General features: G+C 39.0%; 1 protein-coding gene and 2 pseudogenes across 1 annotated transcript in view; 2 read left to right on the top strand and 1 right to left on the bottom strand.

The window, feature by feature from the left end:
* Window positions 1-26,757, bottom strand: part of LOC119523310 (60S ribosome subunit biogenesis protein NIP7 homolog) — a 167,834-nt gene that overhangs the window by 103,892 nt on the left and 37,185 nt on the right. The gene's annotated exons all lie outside the window — the stretch shown is intronic.
* LOC119523311 lies at window positions 9,718-10,093 on the top strand (annotated as a pseudogene).
* Window positions 11,209-26,558, top strand: LOC119522369 (annotated as a pseudogene).

Raw genomic sequence — 26,757 nt, 5'->3', positions numbered from 1 at the left:
CTGGAAAAAGGACAGCAAACCAATCCTAAACCAAGCAGAACAAAAGAAATAACAAGGATTAAAGCAGAAATAAATGACATAGAGAACAAAAAAACAATAGAATAAATAAAACCAAAAGTTTGTTCTTTGAGAAGATCAATAATATTGACAGATCCTTAGCTAGACTGACAAGATAAAAAAGACAGAAAACCCAAATAAACAGAATCAGAAATGAGAAGGGGATAGTTACTACAGATCCTGAAGAACTGAAACAAATCATAAGAGGATACTATGAACAACTGTGTGCCAACAAGCTAGATAATTTAGAGGAAATGGATAATTTCCTAGAAAGACATGAACAACCTAGACTGACCCAAGAAGAAATAAAAGACCTCAATAAACCAATCACAAGCAGAGAGATCCAATCAGTCATGAAAACTCTACCTACAAATAAAAGTCCAGGGCCAGATGGCTTCATAGGGGAATTTTACCAAACTTTCCCAAAAGAATTGACTCCATTCCTGCTCAAACTCTTTCAAAAAATTGAAGAAAAAGGAACACTACCTAACTCATTTTATGAAGCTAATATCACTCTGATAACCAAACCAGATAAAGACACTACAAAAAAGGAAAACTATAGGACAATCTCCCTAATGACTACAGATGCAAAAATCCAAACATTAAAAGACTTATATACCACAACAAAGTGGGGTTCATTCCTGGAATGCAAGGGTGGTCCAACATAGGAAAATCAATGTAATTCAACACATTAACAAATCACAAAGGAAAAATCAAATGATCATCTTGATATATGCTGGAAAAGCATTTGACAAAATTCAACATCCCTTTTTGATAAAAACACTTCAAAAGGTAGGAATTGAAGGAAACCTCCTCAATATGATAAAGGGCATATATGAAAAACCCACAGCCAGCATAGTACTCAATGGTGAGAGACTGAAAGCCTTCCCTCTAAGATTGGGAATGAAACAAGTATACCCACTGCCACCTCTAGTATTCAACATTGTACTAGAAGTTCTAGTCAAAGCAATTTGCCAAGACAAAGATATAAAAGGTATCCAAATTGGAAAGGAAGAAGTAAAACTGTCATTATTGCAAATGATATGATCTTATATTTGGAAAATCCTGAGAATTAGATGACAAAGCTACTTGAGCTAATAAAAAACTTCAGAAGAGTGATGGGATATAAGATAAATGCACATAAGTTGGCAATGTTCCAATACACTAGTAATGACCTAACTGAAGACGCAATCAAAAAAAAAAAAAAATTCCAATTCACAATAGCAACTAAAAAAAATCAAATACCTAGGAATAAACTTAAACAAGGATATAAAAGACCTCTACACAGAAAATTACAAAATTTTACTAGGAGAAATAAAAAAGGACCTAAATAGGTGGAAAAATATTCCATGCTCATGGATAGGAAGACTAAATATGGTTAAGATGTCAATTCTACCCAAACTGATCTACAGATTCAATGCAATCCCAATCCAAATTCCAACAACCTACTTTGAAGACTTGGAAAAGCTATTATCAAATTTATTTGGAAGGGAAAGGGGCCTCGAATTGCCAAAAACATTCTAAAAAAGAAGAACGAAGTGGGAGGACTTACACTTCCAGACTTTGAAGCCTACTATAAAGCTACAGTGGTCAAAACAGCATGGTATTGGCATAAAAATAGACATATTTATCAATTGACTCAAATTGAGAGTTCAGAAATAGACCCCCAGATATACAGCTGACTGATTTTTTATAAGGCCCCCAAATCCACTGAACTGGCACAGAACAGTCTCTTCAAAAAATGGGGCTGGGAGAACTGGATAGCCATAACAAAAAGAATGAAAGAGGACCCCTACCTCACACACTATACAAAAATTAACTCAAAGTGGATCAAAGACCTCAGTATAAAAGACAGTACATAAAACTCCTAGAAGATAATGTAGGGAAACATCTTCAAGACCTAGTATTAGGAGTTTGTTACTTAGACCTTACACCCAAAGCATAAGCAACAAAAGAAAAAATAGATAAATGGGAACACCTCAAAATCAAAAATTTCTGTACTTCAAAGGAATTCGTCAAAAAGGTGAACAGGCAGCCAATGCAATGGGAGAAAATATTTGGAAACAATGTATCTGATAATAGGCTGATATCTTGCATATATAAAGAAATCCTACAACTCAATGACAATAGTACAAACAGCCCAATTATAAAATGGGCAAAAGATATGACAGACATTTCTCCAAAGAATAAATAAAAATAGCTAAAGAACACATAAAAAAAATGTTCATCTTCACTAGCTATTAGGGAGATGCAAATCAAGACCACAATAAGATATCATCTCACACCAATAAGAATGGCTGCCATCAAACAGGAATCTAAAAATGCTGGAGAGAATGTGGAGAAACTGGAACTCTTGTTCACTGCTGGTGGGAGTGTATAATGGTACAGCCATGTTGGAAAACAGTTTGGCGGTTTCTCAGAAAACTAGATATTGAATTACCCTATGATCCGGCAATTCCACTTCTCGGTATATACCCAGAACATTTGAAAGCAGTGACACAGACACATTGGTACACTGATGTTCATAGCAGCATTGTTCACAATTGCCATGAGATGGAAACAATCCAAGTGTCCTTCAACAGACGACTGGATAAACAAAATGTAGTATGTACATACAATGGAATACTATGCAGCAGTAAGAAGCAACAAAGTCCTGAAACATATGGCAACATGGATGAACCTTGAAGAAATAATTCTGAGTGAAATAACTCAGACACAAAAGAAGGGATATTGTATGCTACCACTTCTATGAACTATCTGAACAATGTAAAATCAGTGTCTTATAAGAAAATTGGGGACCTAGTGATAGACAGTAGCTAGTGAGGGAGAAGGATAATCTAATATGTTCAGATATGTTAATGATGGGGAATTCAAAGGTGTGGCAATGGATAGGGGTGACGATATTTGTTAATGGGATTATAAATATCAAAGCTGTATTAAAGGCAAACAGGAATGAAAGGGATTGTTTAAAGGCATGTTTCCCAGAGATCAGCACCACAAATATAGATAGGTGCTTGCATGATATACTTCTAAGGTATGACACTAGCACAGAGAGTTGACAACCAAAAGGTATAAGGAGAAAATACACTCACTGCATACTAGGGACTATAATTAATAGGAATACCATACTAGTATTACACAAATACTAGGGACAAATAATTAAGGACTGACAAGAGCTATGAGATGTTTTGGATGATGAGAATTGTTTAAAATGGACAGTGATGAGGATTGTACAACTAAGTGATGATAATGTGAGATATGGATGGATTATCGTGGATATAACATATGCTATGTGCACTTAGCAACCCCCTACTTTATAAGTCATGCCCTCAATATTGAGGCTTGCTCGGGTGAAACTAATGGCTGTAGACAGGAGGCTAAGCTCACTGGTAATTATGAAGCCTAGGAGTCACCTCCAGAGAACCTCTTTTGTTGCTTAAATGTGGGCTTTCTCTCTCTAAGCCCCACTCTGCAAATAAATTCATCACCCTCCCCCTGACGTGGGACATGACCCCCAAGATGAATGAGCCTTCCTGACAACGTGAGACATGGATTCCGGTAATGAGCCTGACCCTGGCACCAAGTGATTGAGAATACTTTTTGACCAAAAGGGGGAACGAAAGGCAACAAAATAAGGTTTTAGGGGCTAAGAGAATTCAAATATAGTCAAGAGGTTGTCCTGGAAGTTACTCCTATGCAAGCCTCACCTAGATATGCCAAATGACCACAATATGATAGGCCCAAGTCAACAGTAGTCCCGAAAACCTTAAAGTGTGCCCAGATCCCTATCTGAGACTCTAGAAAGGTTTCACTCACTAAGTTAATCATCAGAAACTAAGATCTTTCAGAGTGCTCCTATGCCAGCTAAGTCCCAAAACCCAGAGGCAATAGCCTCTTCAAGAACATCAACTAGATGTGTCCCCTTTGCTCATAAAGTTGACACCCCTTTTCAACATGAACAGGTTAGGGTGGTCACTGCCTAGATATCCCTGAAGATTGGGAAAGTGATTGAACTAGAGGAAGGGGTAGAAACAGAAAAGATGGAATTCCACAAAGGATTATGAATACTGAATATTTATATAATTTTCTTTTTCTTAGTTGATAGGGTATTAGAATAGTTAGAAGGAAAGAATTGAAATGGTGGAACTGTAAGCCATAGCATCCTTTGAAATCTGCTCTATAGTTACTTGTTAAATGGTAATTTGAAAGCTATACGTTTTAGTATATATGTTGTATTTCACAATAAGGAAATAACTGAAACTATGGTACTATAACTCATAATAAGCTTGGAAATTTCCTATATATTTACTTGTTAAATCATACTTTGAAAGATATTACCTTTCTGTATATATGTTATATTTCATAATAAGGAAATAACTGTGAAACTGGAATTGTAACATAATATCCTTTGAAATTTGCTAACTAATAGTTAAATTGCACTTGGAAAGTTGTCACTTTTATGTATATATGTTATATTCTACAATAAAAAAATGAAAAAAAAATTAAATAGCAGATCATTTGCTCTAGAGCTCAAGAGTTGACAAGGACATGTGTCACTGTCCTTACACCTCTAGGCACCAGGTTGATATTGATATTCAGTGACTGGAGCCAAAGTACAACAAGTAAGATATCAGGACTAATACTGAAAACATAATTTGCTGAGAACTCCATAGATGCCTGGCACTTTGCTAAGAGTTTTACATGGATTATCTCATGTAATCTTTCCAACATCCCTCTGTAATGTATGTACTGTTATGATATATATTTTATAGATGGAAAAATTGGCCAAGGTTGAACAGTTAGTAAATGGCAAACCAGGACTTATGCCAGGGCTGCTAGACTGCAAGGTCTGTGCTTTTAACCACCATGATAGACTGCCTCCACTTGCAAGGGTCAACTGTGAGTCTAGAGCTGCACTGTTCCCTACAGTAGCTACTAACCATATGTGGCTAGGTAAATTTAAATTAATTAAAAGAAAATAAAACATAAAATTCAGTTCCTCAGTTACACTAGCCACATTTCACGTGTTCAAAAGCTACATGTGATTAGTGGCTACCATATTGGAGAATGGAGATATGGAATATTTCTATCATCACAGAAAGTTCTACAGGACAGTGCTGTGCTAGATTGCACTCTCTAAGGTAGAGTAGGCTCCATAAGCTTTTCCCAAGTGCCATACCCTTTTCTCCATTCTTCCAGTCTTATTCTTCTAATTTCAGTCTCAGGGAAACTTTGAGGCATACATCAAGGGAATAACGCTCATTATTGTCTCCTCCATCATGCATCTCTTCAGCAATATCATCCTTTCTATCTCCCTTCTGTCCCCCCTCACTTCTGCCACTGCTTGCAATTCATCCTCACACCCCATCCCAGTTGCCTGCACCCCTCCCCAGTGCTGGGAAGGCAGAGGTCCTGTTGTCATTCATTTTCATTCTCTCTCCAACCCAGATTACTGGATAGGAGACCACCACTTTATAACTGTGAGGATGAAAGTAAGTAGAGAGCCCTGGCAGCTGCCTACAGCCATGCCCTGGCTCACCACCTGCTGCCTGCTCAGCTCTCTGGAGAGTGCGCCCTAAGCCTGGCCCAGCTGGCCTGACAGCAGCTGATTGCTGACGTGGAGCCTCTTGTGACCACTGCCTCCAATATGATTTTAGAGCTGGTGAAAAGGATCTGGCACCTTTTTAAAAGCTCAAATTAGCACTTTGAACGTAAATGGAATTTGATAGGATGCTAGAAGGCAGGCTGGTTATAATCTGCTCTGTACACAGGGAGGAGTGGAGAAGAGTGTAGACAAAGCACCCAGGGAAAGGAGAGCTAAATAAGATACACTCAATTATCCATGGTCATGGAGAAAATTCATGGAAGATAATTAAAACCAGTGGATAATACAAAAGGCACTCTGGCATACATTACATGACCCATCCACCCCCTATATCAGAACCCCAGCAGAATTATTCCTCTAATTAACTTTTCTCAGATTGACATTAAAATGAACATATGTCTTCCATGCTAATCCCACTGATGGTTAGAGGAAGTAGGTGACAACATGCAGACTGGAAAGAGTAAGGACAGCCTAAAATCATTGACTGGCCACAGAGAATTTGAATGTGGGTATTTGAGAATCACCTGTACACACTGTCCAAAAAGAGAATCTGCCTGCCAAGACAACTAAAGAGTAGAGCTACCTAAGACTCTTCTGGAGGCCCACACTACAGTGTATTAAGTCAAGTCAGGGGTCTCATACTGACAGCTCCTCTCAGTGAGTAATGCTTCCAGTCACAGCACAAAGTATGGTCAATATCAGAGACACCTGTTGATCCACTAGAGATTCTCATTTGGAAGGAACTTCAATCCAGCCATTGCCACTTAGCAATGGGTTGTAGTAGAAAGGAAGGTTGGAGAGGGCTCTGCCCCCATCCCTATCAAGTGTCAGTCATACTATCTCTGAAAACACAGCTTTAAAATGGGTACAGTACACAATGAGCAAGATTTTGGTTTGTCATGCTTAAAGTGGTTTCAGCAGAGTGATAATGGAGCAAAGAAATTACTAGGGGCCAGGAGACAGAATCGATGCCTCCAAAGGCAAGAGTTTTTGCTGGACACAGTTATTGGTTTCTGCCTTTCCTCTGAAGGGGAGAAAGTAGGTCATCACACTCAAAGAGCTGTGACCAGGAACAGTGGAACTGAGAGGGAGTCATTCATAGATCCCTGCCAAGATGAAGCAGCAAGAGACACGCCTCTCATTTTAGAGCATTTGGCTGAGGTCACTTAGATTTGGGAAAAACTCAGACTGTTGATCCCTTGGTGTGTATTCCCTGCAGCCCCTAGGAGCTGGGTGCATGGGGAGACTCACAGCTTAAAATCAGTATCTAAATGGCTGGCTGATGTGAGCTGGCAAGCACATGACTGTTATTAGCAAACTGTGTGCCTACTTTGGCTTTCAAACAAGGTGGACAAGGCTCAAGACAGCTTGTGTAAATATAGACAGTACAGAGGGGCCTAGGAAGCTCAGGAGAGCTAGGTTTCATTCCTAGGTCTCTGAGTTGACCTTGGGGCAAATTCTTTTGAGTGTCATTCTTTTATACACTGATTTGCTGTTAGTAAGGCAGGAGTATTGAATGTTTCCCTAGGCCTAGAAAAGGATTCACATTGAGTCTGTTCCATTTTCTTGCCTTTCTTACCTCAAAAGGCCCAAGTATGGGAAAAGATTAGTTGGAATTAGGTGGAAGCTCTAGCATGTGAAAATAAAAAGCTATAATGACCCACTGGAAGCCATAACTCCTCCTGGACTAAACTAAAGAAGGTTGCTGCGCAGCCAGAACCAAAGGCAAGCTACCTGAAAACGCTGTTAGAGTGACACAGGTGGCAGAGAAGTAAGCAAGAGGCACCAAATAAGAATCCCTGATATATAATACCTCTCTATGAGGTAGGGCGTTTAAAATACAGGAATTTTAGAAGGAAATTAAGAAAGGCAGTTCCTACACTTTGTCACTGCCCCAGCATGACATCCCCTTCCTCAGCAGGATTCTACTTGCTCAGAAGCAAGGAACCCAAACCAAGGCAGCAGCTTTTCCAGTCTCCAATTAGGAGGCAGTGTTCCTAGAAAGAAACCGGACTATTCAGAGCATGGGAATCGAGCCCGAGGAAACGATTTAGTATTTCCTGCCTAAAGACACTTGACCCTACCTTCATGCCTATACACTCCTACCAGAAGTCACTATATGTTGGTATGGCAGAATTATCTGGGAGAAACTACCATTTTGTTTTCTGATTATAAAAATAATAAGTGTTTATTGTATAAAATTAAGAGCATAAAGGAAAATATAAAGAAAATATAAATCACTATAATCCCATCACCCAAAGTTGACTACAGTTGACAGCATTTATGTAAAGTTGGTGTATTCAGGCCTGGATTCAAGCCTTGGCTCTACTGCTTACCTACAGTGTGGTCTTGGGCAAATTGCTTAACATTTCTGGGCCTCAGTTTCCTTATCTATAAAATGAGAATAATCATAGTACTCACCTCAAAGTGTTGTTGCCAGAATGAGAGAATTCATTAAAAGAGGATAAATAGTGCCTGGCAAATAGTAAGTGATCAATAAATGTTGGCTGTCATCATCATCATCATGATCATCATCACCATCATCATTATTCTATGTGCATATAGTCAAAACCACCTATACTGATGGTTGCATAATATTTCATCTTATGAAATATACTATTTCCCTAGTGTTAAACATCTATGTTGTTTCCAAGATTTCACTATTACAAAGCTACTGCAACGAACATCCTTCTACATATATCTTCTTGTATACCTCTGATCGTTTCCTTAGCATGAAATTTCCTGGAATTGGGTTTACTGGGTAAATAAGTGTGAAAATTTTTAGGCCCTTGTTACAGATTGCAAAATGGATTTCTAGACTTTGGACATCATCAAGATGGACATCATTAAGGTATCCCTGGGAACATTTCCCTAGAGACAGCTAAATAAAAGGGTAGATTCAACTTGCTTGGAACTCTGGAGAATGACAGAGACTAGAGAAAGATTTCACAAATGCTGAAACAAAGTAAACAAAACACACACACACAAAAAAAAAGAGGGAAGAGAGTGGCGTGGACCTGCTAGTCTGGACTCCTCCCTCCTTGGTTTAAAAGATACAAGTGTCAGCGCTTCAGCCCAGGCACCTCCTGCCATGATCGCTGACTACAGAGCCACCCATGGCAGTGACCTAGAGTCCCATGCATATTCAGGCATGAGGACCCAAGGCCACATAGTTCCAAGGCAGGGACCTAGCTGTCAGTGGGCATGTGCATACAAGGCAATTCCCCCAGAAATTAGAGTGACCCATGGTGGAACTATTGGCAAGCTGTGCACATTCCCAGCCCAGTCCTTAATTGCTGGTGCACCTAAAAGAAAAAAAAAATCCTGGCTCTGTGGGTCAGGATCTTCCCTAATATGGGAGTTATGAGGCAGAGGAACCAGACAAAAAGGGAAGACTGAATTGCTTTTAGGCAGGGAGGACTCAGGGCTGAAAGCTGGGGTGAAAATGTCACCCAGAGCATGGGAGAGGAGTTGAGCAAATCATAGCACCTGCAGAGAAAAATTTTTATAAAAACAAAGAGAACATCCCAGGACTTCCAAAGAAGGAACAGAGGAAAGGAAATCCTCTCCTGGAGGGGAAACAGTTGTACAAAATAGGGTAATCTTAACAGTGTACATGCACAGGAAAAGAGGTGAGTGCAGAAAGACCTGAGAAAATCTGAATTGTTAAACATGGGCTTCTCTAAAGGTTCAGTATAAACTCTATCAAGTGTTGGAGAACACCCTTACCAAACAGCCAATCTGCACTAAAACCCTAGATAAAAGGGAGAAACTGACTTTCAGAGTTAGCACATCAAAACAATCAAATAGCCAGATATCCACAAAAGAAGACAAGTCATACAATGAAACAGGAAGAGATGGTTCAGTCAACAAAACAAATTAAAACTACAGAGGAAACTCAGTGAAAAAACTAATCAAAGATGTTCAGTCAAGACCTGGCTGTAAGGTTGAGGAGACAAAAGGGAAGTGGCTGTCACCAGAGCCAGAACCTCTGCCACCACCACCTCCAGAGCTGGGCTCCTCAGCACCACCATTGCACTACCCCCCACCCCGCCATGCCAACCGAGAAGACCCTCAAGCAGCATTGCACCGTCAAACAAAGTGTAGATGTCCAACTTATCCAAGAGCAGTATCCTACCAAAATCCTAGCAATAACAGAAAGATACAAGGGTGAGAATCAGCTTCCTGTACTGGATAAAACCATGTTCCTTGTACCAGATCATGTCAACATGAGTGAGCTAATCAAAATAATTAGAAGGCACTTGCAGCAAAATGTTAATCAAGCCTTCTTCCTACTATTGAATGGACACACATGGTGAGCATTTCCACACCAATTTATGAAGGGTATGAAAGCCAGAAGGATAAAGATGGATTCCTATAGATGGCATATGCCTCTCAGGAGACATATATGGAATGAAATTGTCAGTATAAGGCTAGTGGATGCATGTATTCTAGAATTTTTTAACCCTTACACCAAGGCAAAAAAAAAGGAATGTTACCAACTGAGATTGAACAGTCATCTAACCACAGGTTATCAAAACAGTAGTGTTCACACCTAAGAGTTTTAGGAAGTTGTTTCTATATTTCAAACAGAAAAACTGAGTGCCAAATAAGCATATTTGGCTTTGGAAAACTATATTATTTAACCTAGGACATCTTGCTTTCAAATTTTAGAAGTTTTAAAATAAAATTCTTTGCATTTTAAGTTGCCAAAAAAAAGATGTTCAGTCAAATCTCCTAAACCAATTCAAGGAGTTAAAGGAAACTATGAATAGAAATAAACTAAATTTGGATATAGAACTAAAGGATATATGGAAGACAATGTGTAAACAAAAAGAATTAGAAAGTTTAAAAAGGAACATAGAGTTTTGGATCCAAGATGGTTGATTAGGGAGAGGCTGGACTTACTTCTCACCCAGAAAAACAACTAGGGGTCAGGCAGAAACTGTCCTCAACAATGGATCTAGGGATCTGGAATTGGGGGAAGTGCTCTACAACATCCAGGAAAGTTCAGGATGAAGAGACAGAGCAGCTGGGTGACAGATCATGAGTAACCCCCCTCAGTCCTGGCTCCTGGCACCCATCCCCAACTCTCAGGGCAGAAAGTATCCAGTTCTCTGGTTTCTGGTGGGTGGGCAGCTCCAGACTGGAAGGGCAGTGGAGGTCCACTCTCCCAAAAAAGAGGGCAGAACATGATCTAGAACTGTGTCAGCTTTTGGCCAATGAATTGAACTGCTGGTACCACCGCTGGTTTCAACCTGCACTGCCCAGCCCAGCTATGCCATTGTCCCAGCTATGCCATCTAGCTATGCCAACAGCTAAAAATAGCCTGCCTTCCGGGGGCTGAGGGGAATAGGTTTCCTCATCTGCTGGCAGATGAGGAAAGCACACATCTGAGAAGACATCTTAAGGGCTTTGTGGCAAAGAGGGCCATATGCCGGGCAGGCCAGGAAAGTGTACCCTTGGGGAGTGGAATTAAAAGGCTTTTAGTCATCATTATCTGACCATCTCCCTGGGACCCTATGGAACTGGTATGCACTGCCTTCATGGGTCCCTGGTCCAGCCCTTATGGGGTAATACTGATGAACCAAGTGCCAAAGAAGAGCATTAACACAAACCCAATTGACAACCAAAGCTTTGACGAGAGAGAATCTGACATTCAGAGTAAACTCACCAAGATAATCTGATACCCAAACATCAGCAAAAAATAAGCCATATTAAGAAACAGGAAGATATGGCCCAGTCAAGGGAGCAAAATAAAGAGTAGGAGAAGATACAGAATCTGGAACAACTAATCAAAGATGCTGAAACAAATATCCTACACAAATTCAACAAGATAGTTAAAGAGATAAAGGATATTAAAAAGACACTGGGTGAGCATAAAGAAGAATTTGAAAGCATGGAAAGAAAAATAACAGATTTTATGTGAATGAAAGTCACAATAGATGAAATTTAAAATACACTAGAAGCACACAACAGCAGATTTGAACAAGCAGAAGAAAGGATAAGCGAGCTAGAAAATAGTAACTAAATTCAAACAGACAAAAAGAACAGAGAGAGGAAAAAAATGGGAAAATTTGAGTAGGGTCTCTGAGAACTGACTGACAACATGAGGCACAAAAACATTTGTGTCATGGGTGTCCCACAAGGAGAAGAAAAGGGAAAAGGGCAGAAAGAATATTTGAGGAAATAATGACCAAGAACTTCCCAATTCTTATGAAAGGCATTAATATCCAGGTCCAAGAAGTGCAAAATACACCAAACCAAATAAATCCAAATACACCTACTCTAACACAAGTACTAATCAAAATGTCAAATGCCAAAGACAGAGACAATTCTCAAAGCAGCAAGAGAATAGTGATTCATTACATACAAGGGATGCCAGATAAGATTAAGTGCCAATTTCTCATCAGAAACCATGGAGGTGAAAAGTAGCATGATATATTCAAGACACTGAAAGAGAAAAACTGCGAACCGAAAATTCTCTGTCAAAACTGACCTTCGAAAATGAGGAAGAATTTAAGATATTCACAGATTAGCAGAAGATGAGAGATTTCATTAACAAGAGAGCTGCCCTACAAGAAATACCAAAGGGAGACCTGTAGGCTGAAAGGAAAGGACAGGAGAGAGAAGATTGTAAGAGAGTGCAGAAATGAAGATTATCAGTAAGGGTAACTAAAAGGGTAAAAAGAGAGCAAAAATAAGATATGATATATAAAAACCGAAGGATAAAGGATAAAATGGTTGAAGTAAATACTGCTTTTACAGTAATAATATTGAATAGTAAGGGATTAAACTCCCCAATCAAAAGACACAGACTGGAAGAATGGATAAAAAATATGAGACATCTATACGCTGTCTACAAGACACTCTCCTTAGTCCCAAGGATTCAAATAGGTTGAAAGTGAAAGGCTGTAAAAAGATATTCCATGAAAACTTACCAAAAAAAAAAAAAAAAAAACAGATGGGGTAGCTGTACTAATATCAGACAAAAAAGACTTTAAATGCAAAGCTGTTATAAGAGACAAAGAAGGACATTATATATTACAAATAGGGGAAATCCACCAAGAAGAAATAACAATCATAAATATATATGCACTTAACCAGGGTACACCAAAATACATGAGGCAAGCACTAACAAAACTGGAGGGAGAAACAGACATGTCTACAATAATGGTTGGAGACATCAATACACCACATATATCAATAGACAGAACATCTAGACAGAGGATTAATAAGGAAATAGAGAACTTGAATAATTTGATAAATGAAGTGGACCTAAGAGACACACAGAACATGTACCCCAAGACAGCAGAATACACATTATTCTCAAGTGCTCATGGATCGTTCTCCAAGATAGACCACATACTGGGTCACAAAACCGGTCTTGATAAATTATAAAAGATTGAAATTATACAAAGCACATTCTCTAATAATAATGGAATGAAGCTGGAATTAGACAATAGGCAGAGGACTGGAAAATGTAAAAATTTGTGGAGGTTAAAGAACAAAATTTTAAACAATAGTGTGTCAAAGATGAAACTGGAAGAGATATAAGTAAATATCTCGAGACAAATGAAAATGAGAATGCAACATATCAAAACTTATGGGATGCAGTGAAGGCAGTGTTGAGAGGGAAATATATAGCCTTAAATGCCTACATTGAAAAGGTAGAAAGAGCTAAAATCAAAGACGTAACTACACACCTGGAGGAACTAGGAAAAGAACAGCAAACTAATCCCAAAGTAAGCAGAAGGAAAGAAATAAAAAAGATTAGAGCAAAAAAAATAAATGAAATTGAGAGCAAAAAACAGTAGAGAAAGTGAACAAAATCAAAAGTTTGCTCTTTGAGAAAATTACCAAAATTGGCAAGCACTTAGCTGGACTGACAAAGGAAAAAAAAGACATTATGCCTGACCCCCCATAAATAAAAAAAAAATCATAAGAGGATACTATGAACAACTATGGCAACAAACTAGTAAACTGAGATAAAATGGACAATTTTCTAGAAAGAAACAACACACACTGACTCCAGGAGAAACAGATCTCAACAAACCAATCACAAGTAAAGAGATTGAAACAGCCATCAAACACATCCCAACAAAGAAAAGCCCAGGACCAGATGGCTTCACAGGTGAATTTTACCCATCATTCCATAAAGAATTAATACCAATCCTGCTCAAACACTTCCAGAAAACTGAAATCTACCTAACCATTCTATGAAGCCAACATCGCCCTAATACCAAAGCCAGATAAAAACACTACAAGGAAGAAAATTACAGACCAATATCTCTAACAAATACAGATTCAAAAATCCTCAACAAAATACTTGCAAATCGAATCCAGATGCACATTAAAAGAATTACACACCACTGTAGCCTATCTGGAGGACAGTGTGGTGGTTCCACAAGAAACTAAGTATGTGGGTGCCATAAGGTCCTGCAACCTTATTATGGGGTACATACCTGAAAGATCTGAGAGCAGGGACATGAATGGACATTTTCACACTGGTGTTCATGGAGGCAATATTCATGATTTGCAATGGGTGGAGGTGGCCTAAGGGTACATTGACTGATGAACAGAATGGTGAACCGTGGTGTATGCATACAATGAAATACTGAGCAACTGTGAGGAGTGAAGCTGTGAGGCACATAACAAGTTGAGTGGATCCTGTAGACAGCATTTTGAGTGAAGTATGCCAGAAAGAAAAAGGCAAATATTATAATGCCTCACCAATATGGCCTAACAATGTGTAAACTCAGAATTGAATCTTACAACACAGCTTATCAGGGGAATGCTCATTGTAATGGTCCCTAGATTGTAATCTCTTACAGCAGTAACATCTATTCCTGAATTGTAATTGCTATCTCCAAATTCTGAGATGCTGATCCCTTTATGTATAACCTGGTTGGCCTCTGGAACTTTGGGTATCTGTCTGACACCTGAAACTCAGAGCTAGAGCTCGGCAGATATGAGTGTCAGTATTAGTGCACACAGCAACTGTTAAAAAAGCTGAAAAAGAGTCCAGACTTCAATTAGAGATATGAATGAAGCAGATCTGGTTAGGACTAAGGCAAAGCAGGCAAAAGAGTAAAGGATGATATGGACTGTGTTTTCAAACTTCAACTTCTGTGTGAGACCAAGGGAAGAGATATTTATTTGGTGCAGGATATATATCTTCTACAGCCTACTAAATAATTTAACTTGTACAGTCAGTTTATTCAAACACCATAATTAAATGGAATGTTGAATAGGAAGTGAGATCTGGTAGATTTGTACAGGGTAGTGTGAAATAGCAAAACATCCCAAAGTAATTCAGGCAGAGAATTAAAATATATATACAGGGACCCCTGAGGAGGCAGGGGAAAATGCAGAAATGTTGGATGTCCCCACCTGAGTTATTACTGATACTCTCACAAACATTGAGGACTGACAATTTGGTGTGCCAAGCCCTCAATCTTGGGGCTTGCCCTTATGAAGCTTGTTGCTGCAAGGGAGAGGCTAAGCCTACTTGTGGTTGTGCCTAAGAGTCTCCCCCAGAGTGCCTCTTTGTTGCTCACATGTGGCCCTCTCTCTCTAGCTAAGCCAACCCAGCAGGTGAATTCACTGCCCTTCCTGCTACATGAGACCTGACTCCCAGGGGTGTAAATCTCCCTGGCAATGCACGACATGACTCTCGGGGATGAGCCTGGACCTGACATGGAATTGAGAAAATCTTCTTGACCAAAAGGGACAAGCAAAATGAAACAAAATAAAGTTTCAATTTACCTCAAATGGAGTCAAGAGGTCACTCTGGTGGGCATTCTTATGTGCTATATAGATATCCCTTTTTAGGTTTTAGTGTATTGGAATAGCTAGAAGGAAATACCTGAAACTGTCGAACTGCAACCCAGTAGCCTTGATTCTTGAAGATGATTGTATAACAATGTAGCTTACATGGGGTGATGGTGTGATTGTGAAAACCTTGTGGTCCACACTCCCTTCATCCAGTGTATGAATGGATGAGTAGAAAAATGGGGTCAAAAACTAAATGAAAAATAGGATGGGATGGGGGGGATGATTTGGGTGTTTTTCTTTACTTTTATTTTTTATTCTTATTTTTATTCTTTCTAGTGTAAGGAAAATGTTCAAAAATAGATTGGGGTGATGAATGCACAACTATATGATGGTACTGTGATCAGTTGATTGTACACCATGGATGATGGTATGGTATGTGAATATATCTCAATAAAACTTAATTTAAAAGAAAAGAATTATACACCATGATCAAATGGGTTTTATACCAGGTATGCAAGGGTGATTCAACACAAGAAAATTAATTAATGTAATACAACACATTAACAAATCAAAGGAGATGATTATCTTGATTGATGCAGAAAAGGCATCTGACAAAATCCAGCATCACTTCTTGAAAAGAACACTTCAAAAGACAGGAATAGAAGGAAACTTTCTCAACATGTAAAGGGAATATACAAAAAACCCATAGCTAACATTGTACTCAACAGTGAAAACTGAAAGCTTTCCCATTGAGATCAGGAACAAGACAAGGATGCCCACTGTCACCACTGTTATTCAACAATGTACTAGAAGTTCTAGCCAGGGCAGTTAGGCAAGAAAAGAAATAAAGGGCATCCATATCAGAAAGGAAGAAGTAAAACTTTCACTATTTGCAGATGATATGATCCTATACCTAGAAATTCCCAAGAAGTCTACAACAAAGCCACCAGAGCTAATAAATGAGTTCCACAAAATGGCAGGATACAAGATTAACACACAAATATCATTAGTATTTCTATGCACTAGTAATGAGCAATCTGAGAAAGAAATCATAAAAAATGTTCCATTTACAATAGCAACTAAAAGAATCAAATACCTAGGAATAAACTTAACTGAGGATGTAAAGGATCTGTATTCAGAAAACTACAAAGCATTGCTAAAAGAAATCCAAGAAGACCTAAATAAATGGAAGGACAGTCTGTGTTCACGGACTGGAAGACAAAATTTCATTGAGATGTCAATTCTACCCAAATTGATTTACAGATTCAATGCAATCCCAATCAAAATTCCAAAAGCCTACTTTACAGAATTGGAAAGTCAATTACCAAATTTATTTGGAAGGGTAAAGGGTACCAAATAGCCAAAAACATCTTGAAAAAGAAAAATGAAGTTGGAGGACTCTCATTAGTGCATATTACAAAACCTACAGTGATAAAAACAGTACAGCACTGGCTAAGGATAGACATATTGACTAATGGAATCACACTGGGAGTTCAGAAACAGACCCTCGCATCTATGGTCAATTGATATTTCACAAGTCTGCCAAGTCCGCCCAACTGGGACAGAGAAGTCTCTTCAAAAAATGGTGCTAGGACAACTGGATATCCATAACCGAAAGAATGAAAGACGACCCCTATCTTACACCTTATACAAAAATTAACTCAAAATGGATCAAAGGCCTAAATGTAAAAGACAGAACCATAAAACTCCCAAAAGAAAATGTAGGGAAGCATCTTCAAGATCTCGTGGTAGGAGGTGGTTTGTTAGATCTTACATCCAAATCTCAAGAAATGAAAGAAAAGAATAGATAAATAGGACTTCCTTAAAATTGAATACTTTTTGTACTTCAAAGGACTTTGCAAGACGGTGAAATGGTAGCCTACTCGATGGGAGAAAATATTTGTAAACTGCATATCTGATAATGGTTTAATATCCAGGATATATAAAGAGATCCTAAAACTCAATGACAAAAAGACAAACAATTCAATTTTAAAAAGGGCAAAAGACATGAATAAACATTTTTCCAAAGAGAATATACAAATGGCTAAAAAGTACATGAAAAGATATTCAACCATCACTAGCTATTAGGGAAATGCAAATCAAAACTACAATGAGGAATAAGCCAGACCCGGGAGGCGGGGCAAGATGGCAGACTGGTGAGCTGTATGTTTTAGTTACTCCTCCAGGAAAGTAGGTAGAAAGCCAGGAACTGCGTGGACTGGACACCACAGAGCAATCTGACTTTGGGCATACTTCATACAACACTCATGAAAACGTGGAACTGCTGAGATCAGCGAAATCTGTAAGTTTTTGCGGCCAGGGGACCCGCACCCCTCCCTGCCAGGCTCAGTCCCGTGGGAGGAGGGGCTGTCAGCTCCGGGAAGGAGAAGGGAGAACTGCAGTGGCAGCCCTTATCGGAAACACATTCTGCTGATCCAAACTCCAACCATAGATAGACTGAGACCAGACACCAGAGAATCTGAGAGCAGCCAGCCCAGCAGAGAGGAGACAAGCATAGAAAAAAAACAACACGAAAAACTCCAAAATAAAAGCGGAGGATTTTTGGAGTTCTAGTGAACATAGAAAGGGGAAGGGCAGAGCTCAGGCCTGAGCTCAGGCCCTGAGGCGCATATGCAAATCCCGAAGAAAAGCTGATCTCTCTGCCCTGTGGACCTTTCCTTAATGGCCCTGGTTGCTTTGCCTATTAGCATTTCAATAAACCATTAGATCTCTGAGGAGGGCCCTTTTTTTTTTCTTTTTTTTTTTAATCCTTTTTTCTTTTTCTAAAACAATTACTCTAAGAAGCCCAATACAGAAAGCTTCAAAGACTTGCAATTTGGGCAGGTCAAGTCAAGAGCAGAACTAGGAGAGCTCTGAGACAAAACGCAATAATCCAGTGGCTGAGAAAATTCACTAAACACCACAACTTCCCAACAAAAGGGGGGTGTCCGCTCACAGCCATCGTCCTGGTGGACAGGAGACACTCCTGCCCATCGCCAGCCCCATAGCCCAGAACTGCCCCAGACAACCCAGTGTGACGGAAGTGCTTCAAATAACAGGCACACACCACAAAACTGGGCGTGGACATTAGCCTTCCCTGCAACCTCAGCTGATTGTCCCAGAGTTGGGAAGGTGGAGCAGTGTGAATTAACAAAGCCCCATTCAGCCATCATTTCAGCAGACTGGGAGCCTCCCTACACAGCCCAGCAGACCAGAACTGCCCTGGGGGGACGGCACTCACCTGTGACATAGCACAGTCATCCCTCAACAGAGGACCCGGGATGCACGGCCTGGAAGAGGGGCCCACTTGCAAGTCTCAGGAGCCATACGCCAATACCAAGGACTTGTGGGTCAGTGGCAGAGACAAACTGTGGCAGGACTGAACTGAAGGATTAGACTATTGCAGCAGCTTTAAAACTCTAGGATCACCAGGGAGATTTGATTGTTAGAGCCACACCCCCCTCCTGACTGCCCAGAAACACACCCCATATACAGGGCAGGCAACACCAACTACACACGCAAGCTTGGTACACCAATTGGGCCCCACAAGACTCACTCCCCCACTCACCAAAAAGGCTAAGCAGGGGAGAACTGGCTTGTGGAGAACAGGTGGCTCGTGGACACCACCTGCTGGTTAGTTAGAGAAAGTGTACTCCACGAAGCTGTAGATCTGATAAATTAGAGATAAGGACTTCAATTGGTCTACAAATACTAAAAGAAGCCTAACAAGTTCAACAAATGCGAACAGGCCAAAAACAACAGAAAATTATAAAGCATATGAAAAAAACAGACGATATGGATAACCCAAGCCCAAGCACCCAAATCAAAAGATCAGAAGAGACACAGCACCTAGAGCAGCTACTCAAAGAACTAAAGATGAACAATGAGACCATAGTACAGGAGACAAAGGAAATCAAGAAGACCCTAGAAGAGCATAAAGAAGACATTGCAAGACTAAATAAAAAAATGGATGATCTTATGAAAATTAAAGAAACTGTTGACCAAATTAAAAAGATTCTGGACACTCATAGTACAAGACTAGAGGAAGTTGAACAACGAATCAGTGACCTGGAAGATGACAGAATGGAAAATGAAAGCATAAAAGAAAGAATGGGGAAAAAAATTGAAAAAATCGAAATGGACCTCAGGGATATGATAGATAACATGAAACGTCCAAATATAAGACTCATTGGTGTCCCAGAAGGGGAAGAAAAGGGTAAAGGTCTAGGAAGAGTATTCAAAGAAATTGTTGGGGAAAACTTCCCAAATCTTCTAAACAACATAAATACACAAATCATAAATGCTCAGTGAACCCCAAATAGAATAAATCCAAATAAACCCACTCCGAGACATATAGTGATCACACTGTCAAACACAGAAGAGAAGGAGCAAGTTCGGAAAGCAGCAAGAGAAAAGCAATTCACCACATACAAAGGAAACAGCATAAGACTAAGTAGTGACTACTCAGCAGCCACCATGGAGGCAAGAAGGCAGTGGCACGATATATTTAAAATTCTGAGTGAGAAAAATTTCCAGCCAAGAATACTTTATCCAGCAAAGCTCTCCTTCAAATTTGAGGGAGAGCTTAAATTTTTCACAGACAAACAAATGCTGACAGAATTTGCTAACAAGAGACCTGCCCTACTGGAGATACTAAAGGGAGCCCTACAGACAGAGAAACAAAGACAGGACAGAGAGACTTGGAGAAAGGTTCAGTACTAAAGAGATTCGGTATGGGTACAATAAAGGATATTAATAGACAGAGGGGAAAAATATGACAAACATAAACCAAAGGATAAGATGGCTGATTCAAGAAATGCCTTCACGGTTATAACGTTGAATGTAAATGGATTAAACTCCCCAATTAAAAGATATAGATTCGCAGAATGGATCAAAAAAAATGAACCATCAATATGTTGCATACAAGAGACTCATCTTAGACACAGGGACACAAAGAAACTGAAAGTGAAAGGATGGAAAAAAATATTTCATGCAAGCTACAGCCAAAAGAAAGCAGGTGTAGCAATATTAATCTCAGATAAAATAGACTTCAAATGCAGGGATGTTTTGAGAGACAAAGAAGGCCACTACATACTAATAAAAGGGGCAATTCAGCAAGAAGAAATAACAATCGTAAATGTCTATGCACCCAATCAAGGTGCCACAAAATACATGAGAGAAACACTGGCAAAACTAAAGGAAGCAATTGATGTTTCCACAATAATTGTGGGAGACTTCAACACATCACTCTCTCCTATAGACAGATCAACCAGACAGAAGACCAATAAGGAAATTGAAAACCTAAACAATCTGATAAATGAATTAGATTTAACAGATATATACAGGACATTACATCCCAAATCACCAGGATACACATACTTTTCTAGTGCTCATGCAACTTTCTCCAGAATAGATCATATGCTGGGACATAAAACAAGCCTCAATAAATTTAAAAAGATTGAAATTATTCAAAGCACATTCTCTGACCACAATGGAATACAATTAGAAGTCAATAACCATCAGAGACTTAGAAAATTCACAAATACCTGGAGGTTAAACAACACACTCCTAAACAATCAGTGGGTTAAAGAAGAAATAGCAAGAGAAATTGCTAAATATATAGAGACGAATGAAAATGGGAACACAACATACCAAAACCTATGGGATGCAGCAAAAGCAGTGCTAAGGGGGAAATTTATAGCACTAAACGCATATATTAAAAAGGAAGAAAGAGCCAAAATCAAAGAACTAATGGATCAACTGAAGAAGCTAGAAAATGAACAGCAAACCAATCCTAAACCAAGTACAAGAAAAGAAATAACAAGGATTAAAGCAGAAATAAATGACATAGAGAACAAAAAAACAATAGAGAGGATAAATATCACCAAAAGTTGGTTCTTTGAGAAGAACAACAAGATTGACAAGCCCCTAGCTAGACTGACAAAATCAAAAAGAGAGAAGACCCATATAAACAAAATAATGAATGAAAAAGGTGACATAACTGCAGATCCTGAAGAAATTAAAAAAATTATAAGAGGATATTATGAACAACTGTAAGGCAACAAACTGGATAATGTAGAGGAAATGGACAATTTCCTGGAAACATATGAACAACCTAGGCTGACCAGAGAAGAAATAGAAGACCTCAACCAACCCATCACAAGCAAAGCGATCCAATCAGTCATCAAAAATCTTCCCACAAATAAATGCCCAGGGCCAGATGGCTTCACAGGAGAATTCTACCAAACTTTCCAGAAAGAACTGACACCAATCTTACTCAAACTCTTTCAAAACATTGAAGAAAATGGAACACTACCTCACTCATTTTATGAAGCTAACATCAATCTAATACCAAAACCAGGCAAAGATGCTACAAAAAAGGAAAACTACCGGCCAATCTCCCTAATGAATATAGATGCAAAAATCCTCAACAAAATACTTGCAAATCGAATCCAAAGACACATTAAAAAAATCATACACCATGACCAAGTGGGGTCCATTCCAGGCATGCAAGGATGGTTCAACATAAGAAAATCAATCAATGTATTACAACACATTAACAAGTCAAAAGGGAAAAATAAATTGATCATCTCAATAGATGCTGAAAAAGCATTTGACAAAATCCAACATCCGTTTTTGATAAAAACACTTCAAAAGGTAGGAATTGAAGGAAACTTCCTCAACATGATAAAGAGCATATATGAAAAACCCACAGCCAGCATAGTACTCAATGGTGAGAGACTGAAAGCCTTCCCTCTAAGATCAGGAACAAGACAAGGATGCCCGCTGTCACCACTGTTATTCAACATTGTGCTGGAAGTGCTAGCCAGGGCAATCCGGCAAGACAGAGAAATAAAAGGCATCCAAATTGGAAAAGAAGAAGTAAAACTGTCATTGTTTGCAGATGATATGATCTTATATCTGGATAACCCTGAGAAATCGACGATACAGCTACTAGAGCTAATAAACAAATTTAGCAAAGTAGCGGGATACAAGGTTAATGCACATAAGTCAGTAATGTTTCTATATGCTAGAAATGAACAAACTGAAGAGACACTCAAGAAAAAGATACCATTTTCAATAGCAACTAAAAAAATCAAGTACCTAGGAATAAACTTAACCAAAGATGTAAAAGACCTATACAAAGAAAACTACATAACTCTACTAAAAGAAATAGAAGGGGACCTTAAAAGATGGAAAAATATTCCATGTTCATGGATAGGAAGGCTAAATGTCATTAAGATGTCAATTCTACCCAAACTCATCTACAGATTCAATGCAATCCCAATCAAAATTCCAACAACCTACTTTGCAGACTTGGAAAAGCTAGTTATCAAATTTATTTGGAAAGGGAAGATGCCTCGAATTGCTAAAGACACTCTAAAAAAGAAAAACGAAGTGGGAGGACTTACACTCCCTGACTTTGAAGCTTATTATAAAGCCACAGTTGCCAAAACAGCATGGTAATGGCACAAAGATAGACATATAGATCAATGGAATCGAATTGAGAATTCAGAGATAGACCCTCAGATCTATGGTCGACTCATCTTTGATAAGGCCCCCAAAGTCACTGAACTGAGCCATAATGGTCTTTTCAACAAATGGGGCTGGGAGAGTTGGATATCCATATCCAAAAGAATGAAAGAGGACCCCTACCTCACCCCCTACACAAAAATTAACTCAAAATGGACCAAAGATCTCAATATAAAAGAAAGTACCATAAAACTCCTAGAAGATAATGTAGGAAAACATCTTCAAGACCTCGTATTAGGTGGCCACTTCCTAGACTTTACACCCAAAGCACAAGCAACAAAAGAGAAAATAGATAAATGGGAACTCCTCAAGCTTAGAAGTTTTTGCACCTCAAAGGAATTTCTCAAAAAGGTAAAGAGGCAGCCAACTCAATGGGAAAAAATTTTTGGAAACCATGTATCTGACAAAAGACTGATATCTTGCATATATAAAGAAATCCTACAACTCAATGACGATAGTACAGTCGGCCCAATTATAAAATGGGCAAAAGATATGAAAAGACAGTTCTCTGAAGAGGAAATACAAATGGCCAAGAAACACATGAAAAAATGTTCAGCTTCACTAGCTATTAGAGAGATGCAAATTAAGACCACAATGAGATACCATCTAACACCGGTTAGAATGGCTGCCATTAAACAAACAGGAAACTACAAATGCTGGAGGGGATGTGGAGAAATTGGAACTCTTATTCATTGTTGGTGGGACTGTATAATGGTTCAGCCACTCTGGAAGTCAGTCTGGCAGTTCCTTAGAAAACTAGATATAGAGTTACCATTCGATCCAGCGATTGCACTTCTCGGTATATACCCGGAAGATCGGAAAGCAGTGACACGAACAGATATCTGCACGCCAATGTTCATAGCAGCATTATTCACAATTGCCAAGAGATGGAAACAACCCAAATGTCCTTCAACAGATGAGTGGATAAATAAAATGTGGTATATACACACGATGGAATACTACGCGGCAGTAAGAAGGAACGATCTCGTGAAACATATGACAACATGGATGAACCTTGAAGACATAATGCTGAGCGAAATAAGCCAGGCACAAAAAGAGAAATATTATATGCTACCACTAATGTGAACTTTGAAAAATGTAAAACAAATGGTTTATAATGTAGAATGTAGGGGAACTAGCAGTAGAGAGCAATTAAGGAAGGGGGAACAATAATCCAAGAAGAACAGATAAGCTATTTAACGTTCTGGGGATGCCCAGAAATGACTATGGTCTGTTAATTTCTGATGGATGTAGTAGGAGCAAGTTCACAGAAATGTTGCTATATTAGGTAACTTTCTTGGGGTAAAGTAGGAACATGTTGGAAGTTAAGCAGTTATCTTAGGTTAGTTGTCTTTTTCTTACGCCCTTGTTATGGTCTCTTTGAAATGTTCTTTTATTGTATGTTTGTTTTCTTTTTAACTTTTTTTCATACAGTTGATTTAAAAAAGAAGGGAAAGTTAAAAAAAAAAAAAAAGAAAAACAAGGGAAAAAAAAAAGATGTAGTGCCCCCTTGAGGAGCCTGTGGAGAATGCAGGGGTATTGGCCTACCCCACCTCCATGGTTGCTAACATGACCACAGACATAGGGGACTGGTGGTTTGATGGGTTGAGCCCTCTACCACAGGTTTTACCCTTGGGAAGACGGTTGCGGCAAAGGAGAGGCTAGGCCTCCCTATGGTTGTGCCTAAGAGCCTCCTCCTGAATGCCTCTTTGTTGCTCAGATGTGGCCCTGTCTCTCTAGCTAAGCCAACTTGAAAGGTGAAATCACTGCCCTCCCCCCTACGTGGGATCAGACACCCAGGGCAGTGAATCTCCCTGGCAACGTGGAATACGACTCCCGGGGAGGAATGTAGACCTGGCATCGTGGGACGGAGAACATCTTCTTGACCAAAAGGGGGATGTGAAAGGAAATGAAATAAGCTTCAGTGGCAGAGAGATTCCAAAAGGAGCCGAGAGGTCACTCTGGTGGGCACTCTTACGCACACTTTAGACAACCCTTTTTAGGTTCTAAAGAATTGGGGTAGCTGGTGGTGGATACCTGAAACTATCAAACTACAACCCAGAACCCATGAATCTCGAAGACAGTTGTATAAAAATGTAGCTTATGAGGGGTGACAATGGGATTGGGAAAGCCATAAGGACCACACTCCACTTTGTCTAGTTTAGGGATGGATGAGTAGAAAAATAGGGGAAGGAAACAAACAGACAAAGGTACCCAGTGTTCTTTTTTACTTCAATTGCTCTTTTTCACTCTAATTATTATTCTTGTTATTTTTGTGTGTGTGCTAATGAAGGTGTCAGGGATTGATTTGGGTGATGAATGTACCACTATGTAATGGTCCTGTAAACAATCGAAAGTACGATTTGTTTTGTATGACTGCGTGGTATGTGAATATATCTCAATAAAATGAAGATTAAAAAAAAAAAAACAACTACAATGAGATATCTTTTCATACCTACTAGAATGGCCACTAATTTAAAAAAAACACAGAAAACTACAAGTGTTGACAAGGATGTGGAGAAACAGGAACCCTTATTCACTGTTGGTGGGGATGTACAATGGTGCAGCCACTGTGGAAGACAGTTTGGTGGTTCCTCAGGAAACTAAGTATAGAACTGCCATATGATCTGGCAATCCTGCCACTAGATATATAATCAGAAGAACTGAAAGCAGAGTCATGAACAGACATTAGCATACCAATATTCATAGCAGCATTATTTACAATTGCCAAAAGATGGAAACAACCCAGGTGTCCATCAACTGATTAACAGGTAAATAAAATGTGGTATATACATATGATGGAATATGATGCAGCTGTAAGAAGAAATGAAGTCATGACACATGTACTACCTGGACAAACCTTGAGGGCATTTTGTAGAATGAAATGAGTCAGATGCAAAAGGGCAAATATTGAACGAAAAACAACATCTTTATATGTGGCTTTCAAGTTCACCTCATGGGCCATCTGCTAAATTCGTTGTTCAAAATATTCACACCGTGGCTGAACTAAAGCTGACTGGAAACTGTTTGAAAGGTTCTCTGCCTCTTTTGTCTTTTGACCCTGTTTTTGATGAATTACCACATTATGCTTCGTTAAAAGAACTCTTAATTCAGATTTTTTGTACATCACGGTATCATCCCAAAAGCCAACCATTTGTGGACACACGTGTTTACTTTCACCATTTTGAATAACAGGATATGTTTTTTGGTACTTTCGGATTATAGAAGAAAATGCTGCTCTTGTAGAAATAGGACCTCGTTTTTTCTTAAATCTCATAAAGATATTCCAGGGAAGTTTTGGAGGACCAACTTTATATGAAAATCCTCACTACCTGTCACCAAACATGCATTGGCGTATCAAGAGACCCATCACAGCTGCAAAATACGAAGAGAAAAAGCAAGTGAAAGAAGTGCAGAAACTGAGAAAGAAAGAACCATAGACTGTATTCTTCCACATTATCCCACTGAAGATGATTTTGCTATATCAGCTGAGGAGAAGCCCATAGAAATACAGTGGGTAAAACCAAAGCCAGAAGTCAATTTGAAAGCAAGAAAAAAAATATATACAAAAGGCAAAGAAAATTGAACCAGAAGATGAACAGGGGGACTGCAAAATGAATCAACAGACAACTAATTTTTTTTTCAGTTATTTTATATTTATTTTGTATTCAATGTGTAAGTACTTTCATTATCCAGAACTATCATATAGGTAATTGGTGTGACATTTAAAAGAAAGGAAAAATAAATACCAAGGTTTCAAAAAAAAATAAAATAAAAAATAAATG

This window comes from Choloepus didactylus, chromosome X (assembly GCF_015220235.1).
Source record: "Choloepus didactylus isolate mChoDid1 chromosome X, mChoDid1.pri, whole genome shotgun sequence".
Classification (NCBI taxonomy): Eukaryota; Metazoa; Chordata; class Mammalia; order Pilosa; family Megalonychidae; genus Choloepus; species Choloepus didactylus.
The sequence above is the reverse complement of the archived record's forward strand: the minus strand, read 5'-3'. Positions and strand labels throughout refer to the sequence as shown.